The following is an 11,693-nucleotide window of genomic DNA, read 5'->3' on the forward strand; positions in this document are numbered from 1 at the left end:
GTTGTTCGACCGTGGGGTGAGTCGGGGGCCGTGCGGACGGGGCACGTGATGCCCGGGGGGGGGGGGGGGGGGGCGACAGACAGGGGCGCTTGGGGCCGGTGGATGGGGTGCTGTGGGTCGGGGCGCGCTGGGGGCGTGCTCGTCCTTAGCCACTCATCCTGGCTCTCCCAAGTGTCGCCCGCGCGGAGAGTCGTCGGAGAGAGAGGACGGGGTCAGGGGAAGAACCGGCGGGCGCAGAGACGGGGTGGAGTGCACTCATGGGGCAGGGCAAAGGCGGATGGGGCGGGCTGCATGGCCGTCCGGACACGCGCGTCTGTCCGGGCATCCGGGCGCTAGCCACGCCGTTACTTCATAGCTATTCAATTAATTAGTTTAATCATGATTGTAATTAACATTCATATTCACAACATTCATCAGAAAACAACTTAAGAATTATTCAATGTTCATTACATCATTTTATTTAGTAAAAAACATAACAGAAAGACATAGATTATAGTCATCTTGAGAAAACAATGAATATTTGCCTCAGTAAGGATTATCAGAGCTAAAAAAAATTGTGTCCAAACCAAATAACGGCGTTTAACGAACCTAAGGCCGTAGCTACAGTAGCACAACAATTGACAATATCATAGCGGTATACATCTAAAAATGCTGTAGTGGAGCTATAGCATGTTAAAGTGGAGCAATAGTAAGCTATTTAGAACCATGGAGATACCCTAATTGCAGCTTAAGATTTGGTATCTAGGTACCAAATTTTACTTGGTACATCCCAAGTTATAACTGATTGTACCTATCCATGGATGGTAAAGTCAGCCTAGTTGTAGCAATGTTATGGTCCTTAGCAAAGGCAATGACATTGGGGGAATCCCTAAAGTTTTAGTAGAGAGATTCATGACCTTCAAATTGCTCTCCATTTTTTGTGATATTCATGACCCTTCACCTAGGATTTTGGACATTCACACCCTTACCTTTGTTATTTCTCTTCGGTTCGAGATTTGAGAATTTTGGAGAGGCTAGGGGGGGTGTTGGGTTCCATGGGATGATTGGTGGAACAATGTCGGTGTGGTCGTGGATTGGATTTGTGGTTATTGGGCGGGGCAGCAGTCTAGGATCCACCTATTATTAGAAAATCACAATACCAGGGAGGATGACCGGTAGGGAAAGGTTGGGATCAAGAAACTCACTCTAATGAGTTATATTAGCACGTGCTCTTCTATTCTAAATTGTAAGTCGTTTTAGTTTTTCTAGAGCCATAATGTATATATGGTTCTTAGCAAAAAGTTATATACCTAGAAAAGTCCGAGGAAGAAATTAAAGAGGAGAGCTGTTGGATGAAACATTGTTGAACAATACAAAAATCAAAATTGAAAGTGAAATGAAAAAAAAAATACCTGGCCAGTATGACGATATAGATGGGAAAAAAGAACATACAAGCACGAAGGCCACTACCATATAGACAGACCGCACGTCAGCAAGTTGACGTGATATAGGCAGCTGCCCATGTGCAAACACAAATACGCTACTATATTGTAATAGAAAGTTAACGATGTATGAAGTTCTTGTGGAAAGCGATTGCGCGGGTAATAGAAAATTATTGGAGTAGTAGTCATGTACGTGCATCGCGTGTAGAAAACAGCACGTACGTGCTGACTGATTACACTAGCGTAGGCTAGTACTTCCCCGTCCCAAATTATAAGACATTTAATATTTTTTTAGCACCAAGTTTGACCACTCATAATCTTATTCAAAATTTTATACAAAATATCACTTCCTTTACCGTGGCTTGTTTTATTAATAAAAGTTCTTCGAGAATAATTTAAATTTGATTATGTTTGCACAAATTTTTTTAATAAGACGAATGGTTAAATTTAAGATAAAAAAAGTCAACCGTCTTATAATTTGGAACGGAGAAAGCAGTAATTATATATAGAAAGATAGAGACAAACGATAAAGAGGAAATCTAGGGAGGATCCGCGTTGTTCGTTGCCTGTGTGCATGATTGGAGTTGCAACTCTGACCGCAATTAAGCACGTAGTACTACTCCATATAAGCATGCTGACGAACAGCAACTGATGTCAAAACAAAGCGTCACGTCAAAATTATGAAAATTTGCATGTTAGATTGATTTTTTTATATTAATTATTTTTTTATATCCAAAATTATGAAAACTTGCATATTTGATATTCTAAATATTAATTATTTTTTACGGAGAAATAGTCGAACTGAAGATGGATCGGATTAACTTAACAATGTAGCTAGATTGTTTTTTTTTTCATTTGGGATGGAGAGAGTACTAATTAAAGCCCCATTTGCAGTACTCATCAAGTCCTGATAAATTCTTGTGCATACGTGCATATACCTGCAGGCCTTTTTTCTCCCCTCTTTACCGGCCGGCAGGTATCTAGACAGCAGGCTCTAGATGAACAGAACGGAGTCCTGTGCTGCACTCGAGTCTCCGATCATGGCTTGACCAGTCTAGATCACTTTTCTCTTGTGAAAACACTCTGCTCTACGATCGATTCAAATGGCCCAGAGACTGCAGCCACTGGCTAGCTTTCTCTCTTTTTAAATAAGAGGCAAGAACTCTGCTCTGTCTAATCGATTCAGCACGGCAAAAAGCTTTACAAGATCTAGCTGACATGTCTAACAATAGCGAAAAGATCACAATGACTTCTTCACCAATCTTAAAATTTATCGGTTCAATATTTTAAAGATTATAAGCCTACTAGCCTAGTGGCCCTGTTCGCTTTGCTGAAAAGCCCACTAAAAGTACTGCTCGTTGATTTGTTGTGAGAGAAAAACACTGTTCGTTTGCTAAAATAGTACGGCTCACGAGAGAAACGAATTATTACGAATACAAACATAGGATCATGGTCCTGTTTGGTTCATCCTTTTTAGGCCCGTATCTGTTTACTGCGTTACCAGGTTACGTTGGTTTATGTTTGTTACATGCACGATGCAAACGATTGCTCCGGGAATAGATCCGAGGCTTCAGCGATCCATTCACGCCCGATCCTCGACGGCAGACGATCACGTTCGCTACCTGCAACTTCCGATGGTTGGCCTCCCGTATGGGTTCCATTCACGTTGCCGGCGATGGAACCAAACGTCACCTTAGGTAGCTGACGTTGGCCTTGGAATTCTCATCCTCATCCCACCAAAACTCTTATTCCCACCAAACAAACAAGAGACTCAATAAGTTCTTCCTTCTAAACTCCCTGTAAACTTGTATTAATCTATATCTAAACATAATAGTATTAAAAGTGGATAAAACTCTGGCTTGCAAAGGTGCTCAAGAATATTCGTGAAAAATAACTGCATGCTCATATATTACAAGCTTGCTTGGGTTTTAGGGACCCGCGGAAGCTAGTTTTGAGAATATACATAGGGCTCCAAATATATTAGCTTTTAGCCAGCTTATATAACTAAAATCTAAAGAAGTTTGTCTTGTGCAATCTGGTAAGCGAGACAGTCCTTCTCTTCACCTTTACAATAATAATAATAGCATAAAAATTCAAAATATGAGAATATTTTGTAACTTTACTAAAAAACAATTTATCTCAACTTTTACAAACAACCATCTAAGAGCAGGTACAACAGCTTGTCAAATCGCCGAGCATGTAACGTCCCGCCTCTACAAGGCCGGGCCCGCTTACATTTAACAGCTTTTCTAGGACATAGACGACCCTCACAGACCCACACAAGTCTTTTCTACGCACTTTGTCCTCACTCATGCGCACCCGAGAAGGACTTCCCGGTTGGTCACCCATCCTGAAATTGCTCTAGACCAAGCACGCTTAACCTCAGAGTTCTTTACAGATGGGCTTCCAGAAAAGAAGTTGCAACTTATTGGTACGAGTATCCTATTAATCCTGTTAAGCCCTGGGCCAGGATGTTACATCCTCACCCCCTTAAGAGACCAACGTCCTCGTCGGTCAATCCCAAGCTACGAACGTCCCCTCTTGGCCACGTCCGTGTGTCTAGTGCCAACGCATGTGCCATGCTGTGTGACCACTCTGGGACCACTCCAGTCATACGCACCATGCCTGCGCAACCGCGAGAGTCGGCTCTGGTACCATTCTGTAACGTCCCGCCTCTACAAGGCCGGGCCCGCTTACATTTGGCAGCTTTTCTAGGACATAGACTGCCCTCACAGACCCACATAAGTCTTTTCTACGCACTTTGTCCTCACTCATGCGCACCCGAGAAGGACTTCCCGGTCGGTCAACCATCCTGAAATTGCTCTAGACCAAGCACGCTTAATCTCAGAGTTCTTTACAGATGGGCTTCCAAAAAAGAAGTTACAACTTATTGGTACGAGTATCCTATTAATCCTGTTAAGCCCTGGGTCAGGATGTTACATCGACCAAATTATAAGAACGTAAGTATAAAAACAAGGGAAATTTTGCTGTGGCACACTCCAGTTATGTGAAATTTGCTATGGGACACTGGAATATTTTTTCTTTGCTGTGGGACACTAATTTCTTTGCTGTGGCACACCGCCTAGTGTGTCCAGAGCAAAGAAAAAAAATACAGTGTCCCACAGCAATTTCACAAACTAATAGTGTCCTGTGGCAAAATCTCCCAAAAAACAATCACCGAAGTGATCAAATTCCTGTACTTAAGCTCCCATAATCCCGGTAGTCCAGAAATCACGAAGGATTTCAAACAACTCCCGACATATAAACCAAGACCGTAGTGATTCAACACAACACATCATTCGTTACAACATTTCACAAGTGGCATTCGGATTACATCCATCAGAGTTCAAATAAAATGTTACAAACCAAGTTCAAATTTGCGGAAGCAACATAGTTTAGTACACAACTTCATAGTTTCAAATACATTGCCAGATCTTAGTCATGTCCCACCAAAAGCATCTTCAGGTACGAGAACTAGGAGAGACCGCGCCCAACGGTCTAGTCTTCATCCCCAGCCGAGAGAAGGCAATACTTGCAGCAACCAAAGTAGAACTGGTTATCTGCAACAGGTGGGAGATAAACCCTGAGTATGAGAATGTACTCAGCTAGACTTACCCATCAAAACCAGAAATAAAGGACACCAAGGGTCATGCAAGGCTTATGAGGTGGGCTAGCTTGACACAGTTGTATAAAAGAGCTTATGAATATAGTGACCAATTTAAACTTAGCATCAAGTTTATCATCATTTACCTGTCCACTAGATTAGCACCTGTACTAGAGCACTCACTTATTAGGAGCAACCAATATTAACCATAGCAGGTATAATAAGGCTGTCATCATCATACCATCATTCCTGAACCATTATGTTATTTAGTGTATCTACTTTGGAGATAAGCCCGTCAAGTTCTCACTAACCGGTGAGAGACGGCGACTCGAATCGAATTACAACTCAGCTGAGGGGGTATTCCTAACTCTCACCCAGGCACTAACTCTCACCCTGGCATACTTTGCAAGGGTAGCCGTGGGTCACCTTTGGTACAACTCAGGAACCAAATTCGCGGGTTCGATCAGCGCCAGCACTCTCAGGGATTACCCTTCTGCCAGGACGATTAGGACTTTTAAATCACCTGCCCTTGGACTCACGCCTACAGCTCCCTTCCGAGGCGTACTTTATACTTATCGACTCTCGGCCTGAGGTGAGCTACTCGGCTTCGTGGTCGGTCTCTAGACCCGGCCAACTAAGAGAGAGGCATGCGTTCAACATGAACAGGAAAGGCTCCAAGATTTGGTCCTTAAGCGACACAGACGGAGTCACTACAAACCGGTAAGCCTCCGCCCGGTCTTCAATTCAAATTAAGACAGGTTCTTTTCCACGATAGCAAATATAGCCAACCGTGCCATATGTATATCCATATAGCTCGCAGGTGACAGGAAATCACCTGACTTCTACCGCATTTAAGCAGGGCTAAGCACTACACGAGCCTGAGCTACATAGGATTCAGGGTATCAATATCTGGACAAGGATTGGATAACCAATGCAGCAAGTGTTTGCATCCAACACCTAAACTTAATGCAACAATATATATGTAACAATAATACTTTAATTATATTTCAGAAGTTAAGAGGCTTAATATGCTCCGGGGCTTGCCTGGGATCCCACACTAAGTCAGTGTTAGTTAGACGACACTCGCTAAGTGGGCATCTCAACTTGACGGGCTTATCTCCAAAGTAGATACACTAAATAACATAATGGTTCAGGAATGATAGTATGATGATGACAGTCTTATTATACCTGCTATGGTTAATATTGGTTGCTCCTAATAAGTGAGTGCTCTAGTACAGGTGCTAATCTAGTGGACAGGTAAATGATGATAAACTTGATGCTAAGTTTAAATTGGTCACTATATTCATAAGCTCTTTTATGCAACTGTGTCAAGCTAGCCCACCTCATAAGCCTTGCATGACCCTTGGTGTCCTTTATTTCTGGTTTTGACGGGTAAGTCTAGCTGAGTACATTCTCGTACTCAGGGTTTATCCCACCATGTTGCAGGTGAAGTTCTCGGCCTGTTGAAGATGGTGGCTAACCGCCGGTGGGCTCGATGATTATATAGTTACTTCTCATCTATATGCTTTTGTCGGATGATGTCACTTATGCTAGCAATATATTTGGAACTTATATTAATGTAATCATTTGAAAGCTATGATTGTTTTCACTAAGCGGTTTTGAAACCCAAACTTGTACTATTATTTGTGAACCCATTTATAATATTATTTTCGCTGCAACTCTGCGTATGTGATGTGTATTTGCTTAATCATGCGATCTTGGTTGTGATGTTGATTTATCGAGGTCTTTTGGGACACTCGGCGGACTACCGGGTTTATATGAGTGAAGGTATGTGTGTGTCAATGTGTTAGCGGGGACAACCGTACTTGATCTTGTATAAATTGGGCGGTTCTATTACAACTGGCATTAGAGCAAGATTAAGCATAATACTGTCATGTACGTTGTTTTAAAAAATAAAGTTTTGGTTTTAAAAAGCCTATTTTGACTAAAACTTTAACTACAAACAAAATTGTCAAAACTTATTTGCAAAACTATGCTAGCGACATCCCCCTTTATGCCCAGTTAAGGACTATTAGGTGGCTATCTAAGTACTAACATGGGTGTTTTTACTTTCGCCGTCCATACGGCGTGCTATTGTATGGATGCCATTCACTTGAATGGTAATGTATGGATCAATTGCCTCTACGCCTAGGTAAAAGGTAAGTGGGAGTTGTGAGAGCATGACCGTCCAACTGTAGATCTAGGGGAGAGTTAGCTGTGGTTACTGGAATATTTACATGTCACACACATGTATATATGAAGGTACTTAATTGCGGGTATATTTATCGGGTAGCTATGGATATCGAAGTATATACATTTGGGGATGTATATATACAGAGTATCTTAGTTTACTGCTTTCATTGTGTGCTTATTTATCTCTTGTGGGGATGGGCTACAATGAATTTGCCTGCAGGTACACTAACCACGAATGCGTAGATTGAATATAGCTGACGACTAGCTATATATCGAGAGAGTACGTGTTATGCCACCGACATAGAACGTGATTGCCACCTTAGACTGGCAATTTCGTGAGGACGAATAGGACGAGCATGCATCATGATTGTGCTTATGCATAAATATGCTTCCCTCACCTTGTTCTAATGCTAAGTAACTTGTGATCAATGTGATGTCACTATTTTCCCTGTGTGAAGCTAGCCAAAATGCCTTGTCCCATGCTGCTTGAATAGCTATGCTTGAAGTTAGTGTGTGATTAGCTTTGCCTCGTATGTTGGCTTCCAAAGGAAATAGATGATGAGTTAATAGTTAACAAAAAGTTCACCCCTTCGAAAACTAAATTGCTAAATGTAAGTAAAACTTGTTTTGTAGAGATATCCACCTACTCAGTAAAAAGGGAAATAAAAGATAACAGTACCTTACCACCATGTTCGCATGTTTGTGTGTAGTGGTGTTGTTGTAGGTGACTACTTGTTAGGTGTGAGCTTTGTGCTTAGTAATAGTCGCTTAAGCTAATAGAATTGAGTGTTTCGAAATGCTCGCTTAAGAACATGATATATGTGTGGATGCTTGTTATCTAGGTAGTGCCGTAGTTGTCACCCTTTTGTCCTCGGTAAGCATACGAGTGTGGAAGAGCGCTATCCTAGAATAGCATCCAAGTTTTGATAATCTCATGGTTGTCGTTTCCAATTAAGTTCTCTCTTAAGAGCCTGAGCCTGTACACGTGGTGGCTAGCCCTTGAACGTTGCGCTACGAAGACCTTTATCCATGCCTTTGCTTGACCTTAGGTCCAAGCTTAGTTCCCTTGAATGCTTGCATGTTTCATGGTTATCCCGCTCCTGTGTGGGAGGACCCTGCTCAAAAATCCTTGTTGGACCTTATTGCTCTTTCTCCTACTGGTGAGCTAGTGAAATGCTAATCGCTATCTACCCTGGCTTTGGAACCTTTTCCTTGCAGATCATGTCATTGCTTTATCAACTCAATCCCTAGTCAGTGCAATGGCTCTATCCCTCGAATCTCGTTTATTTTGCCTCCAACCCTTTCAAGTCTCTGGATGTTTATCAGTCTTGATCTCATGTTGCTGCTCGATAAGGCCAAATCTCATGTTAATCTTTATCTGGTAATCACTTTGGTGGACACGAGGTGTTTGTGGAAATTAAGCAAGAGTCTCCTACATAGTTGCCTTCGGCAATTAGGCTATGTTCTTTTGCGCTGTGTTTTGATCTTCTGATTGCCTCCTTATTGATTCCTAACCTTGTGACTATCCTTGTTTGCTATCCCTCTTTTGCACAATGCTTGTTCTTACAATCTAATTGGTGCCACTAGAAATTTCACTTTGGTTGTAAGTTCAGTAATGGTGCCACGATTAGCGATCTACGGTGCCGCGACGGAACCTAGGGCCTCCTTGTGGGCGGCCGACGCATGGTTGTGCTGCTAGGTGCACGCTGGTATCAAGGTTTCTAGTCATGATCCATTGCCGAACTGTACCGATGTGTTATTTTCATGTGAGCTCTTCCTTGGTTATCTCTCCATATCTTATCGAAGATCCATATATCAGACCGAAAGTAGTAGAGCTTCCTTTTGAAGTCACAAAAAGGAGAACCTTTGAAGAACTGGTCATCGACATAAACATTAACAGACTAAAAGAGGTGGTAGACAAGTGACTCCACTTGGTTATCCCAGTATTGACGTCCGTCACCTAGTGAACCACTTATGTCATCATTGTTGGATCAGAAAGGCACACAACACTTAATGTTGGACAAGTTGTTAGTCAGATAAGAATCGAACGTCACATTATGATTATGACCTGGCTATCCAAGTCTTGATTATTATGTGCATGATAATCGCACGGCCGAGATCAACCATCTCTAGTGTGACCCCTTGCCTACTGACTTTGATGGCGACCATCTGTTATGCGTCAATCACAACTATGTTGGTAGGAGTGAAGATTTAAAACTTTTAGTGTTGAGAGACAACTGATTAGTTACTAGTAGGAAGCTTAACCTTTGGCTAGGTGATAACTTTTTGCTAATTATGAAGGCCAGAGCTCACAAAACAATGTTAAGCAAACGAATAGCAAAGCCGGTCATCGATGCTAGTACTGCTTCCTTCTCCAAGCCCTATGTTGTCAAGTCAAGTCCATCTTGGACAATCACACAGATAGTGCTGGATGCTATATCAGCTAAGTAAAGAGCTGGAGAGAGCACGTTCCTAGTTTCGGTCAGCATCGTTATGTATATGGTGCTATCAAAGGATTGTTCCGGATTCTATTGGATGAGGCACAGAAGGATAATAAGAGACGTTCCCTTATCTCTGTAGGACAGTCCCTCCATGAAGAGTATGTTTTGTGTTCCGAAAGCATAGTCACAAGTCCAATGCTTGTGCATAGTCAAGTTGCTGTCTAAATCAAACGATTTAAGTTGTTTCCTGAGAATCATATATGGAAAATCTTAGTCTACATCCTTAGAGAAAGGAGCTGCTGCTGCTGCTATACAAAGAGATCGAGAGTATAGAACACACACCACAACGTGTGAAGCAAAGAAAGAGAAGAACGAGAAATCTGTCCAGATTTTAGGGTACAAAACTGAACATCTTCAAGCCAACGATTAGTGACACAAACGAAGTTGGATTGACCCCAAACTTGGTGATCTCATTCCTTGCTTAGGACCCTTCAATGTCTTAAGTTGGTTTGAGTATTGGTTGAGTAAAACATCGGATTTGAGAGATATCTTGTCGTCTCGGTTTGCTGCCATTTTAGAACACAGCAGTTTTGGTAGATGAATTGTTTGGATGGTCAAACGGTGTCCGGTTGAGTTGAATTTTGGTGAGTAGTTAGAAGACCCATGGATCTATATTCCTATTAAAATTCATGCACAATGGAACACTAGTTTGTGATATATGAATAGAAAACAAAAGGGTATAGAATCTGCAATTTCGCTGTGACTGCGATCATCTTTTCCATTAGATGGTTGTGTTTGTAATTAATGCCAAGAAATTACAACTTGTAGGTGTATTGCTGTTAGACAACCCTCCATACCCTTGAGAAGACTAATTGCACCCCTATGTGCCTTGCTTTTGCCCTCTTAGATCAGCAATGCATGAGCAGTCAAGGTGTTCTAGAAGGCAAATTGTGCCCTTGCAATTCGAAAGTAATTGAAAAGGTGTCAAATCATAGATTTTTGGATTATGGTTTTTGAGATATCGATTGGCTTAAGAATGGAAGCCTCGACGTCAAATATAGTTTAAGAAAGCTGGTTTTGCTACAATGCAAGTCAACCAACTTGCTGTGCAACTGCACCACGAAGGCAAATTTTACTTAACCTGCTTGGTAGTGAACTAGTCCCTAGTTTTGTGATTACTTGCAACTTATATTGTCCTCCAAGCCTCGCTAACATCCTTCTGCGTCAATGGTTCTCCAATGCTGACATGTCTTTGGTACCTTATATGTGTTTTTACCCAATAGGTTGCATCAAATTCAACCTAGATCACTGTTGCAACTTGGATCCAAAGGCTCCCTAAGGAATGATCATCGAGAACGTTGAGCCGACTAAGTCAGCTATTACGTTTATCACTCACTCAACAGACTCAGATAATACAGTGTTGTTATCAGAGAAAGAGCACTACACACATGGAATATTATGCAGCTTTCCATCAGTTGACATATGAGTGATTGCACCGCTACAACCAGTTTGGATATTGGTTAACTAGCTTCTCATACCCTCAAAGGATGTTTACCCCGTCTATGATCACATCCTTTACGAGAAGTTATGCTCAAGCCACTTTAGTAGAGAACTGCTTTTCAAACCTTAGGAGCAAATATAGCACCGTTGCAAGGAATATCCGTCAACCGACTACGATCTAGTGCAAAGTCCATAAGTTCTGTGCTATATCCACTAGGGAAGTAAATGTTACAAGTATTTGGTCTACGCTTGAATCACTCTTCGTACATCGAGGACAAAGTACGTAGGACAGTGCTATCTTGGATTCCTCCCAATGTAACAATGCTTTATGGAAGCCAATGAAGGAAATTCTTCTGGCAAAAATTTACTACAAAGAACAAGTATAGAAAGTTATCTCGACCAATTTGGTCCCTCTGATGCTTGAATGCTATGTAGCCTAAAGCTATCGCTGATATTGGAAACTGGTAACATGTCTCTCTTCCTTAAAAGTCTTTCGCACCGAATCTCGGGACGTGATTCCTTTAAGGGGGAAAG

This window comes from Miscanthus floridulus, chromosome 9, assembly GCF_019320115.1.
Source record: "Miscanthus floridulus cultivar M001 chromosome 9, ASM1932011v1, whole genome shotgun sequence".
NCBI lineage: Eukaryota > Viridiplantae > Streptophyta > Magnoliopsida > Poales > Poaceae > Miscanthus > Miscanthus floridulus.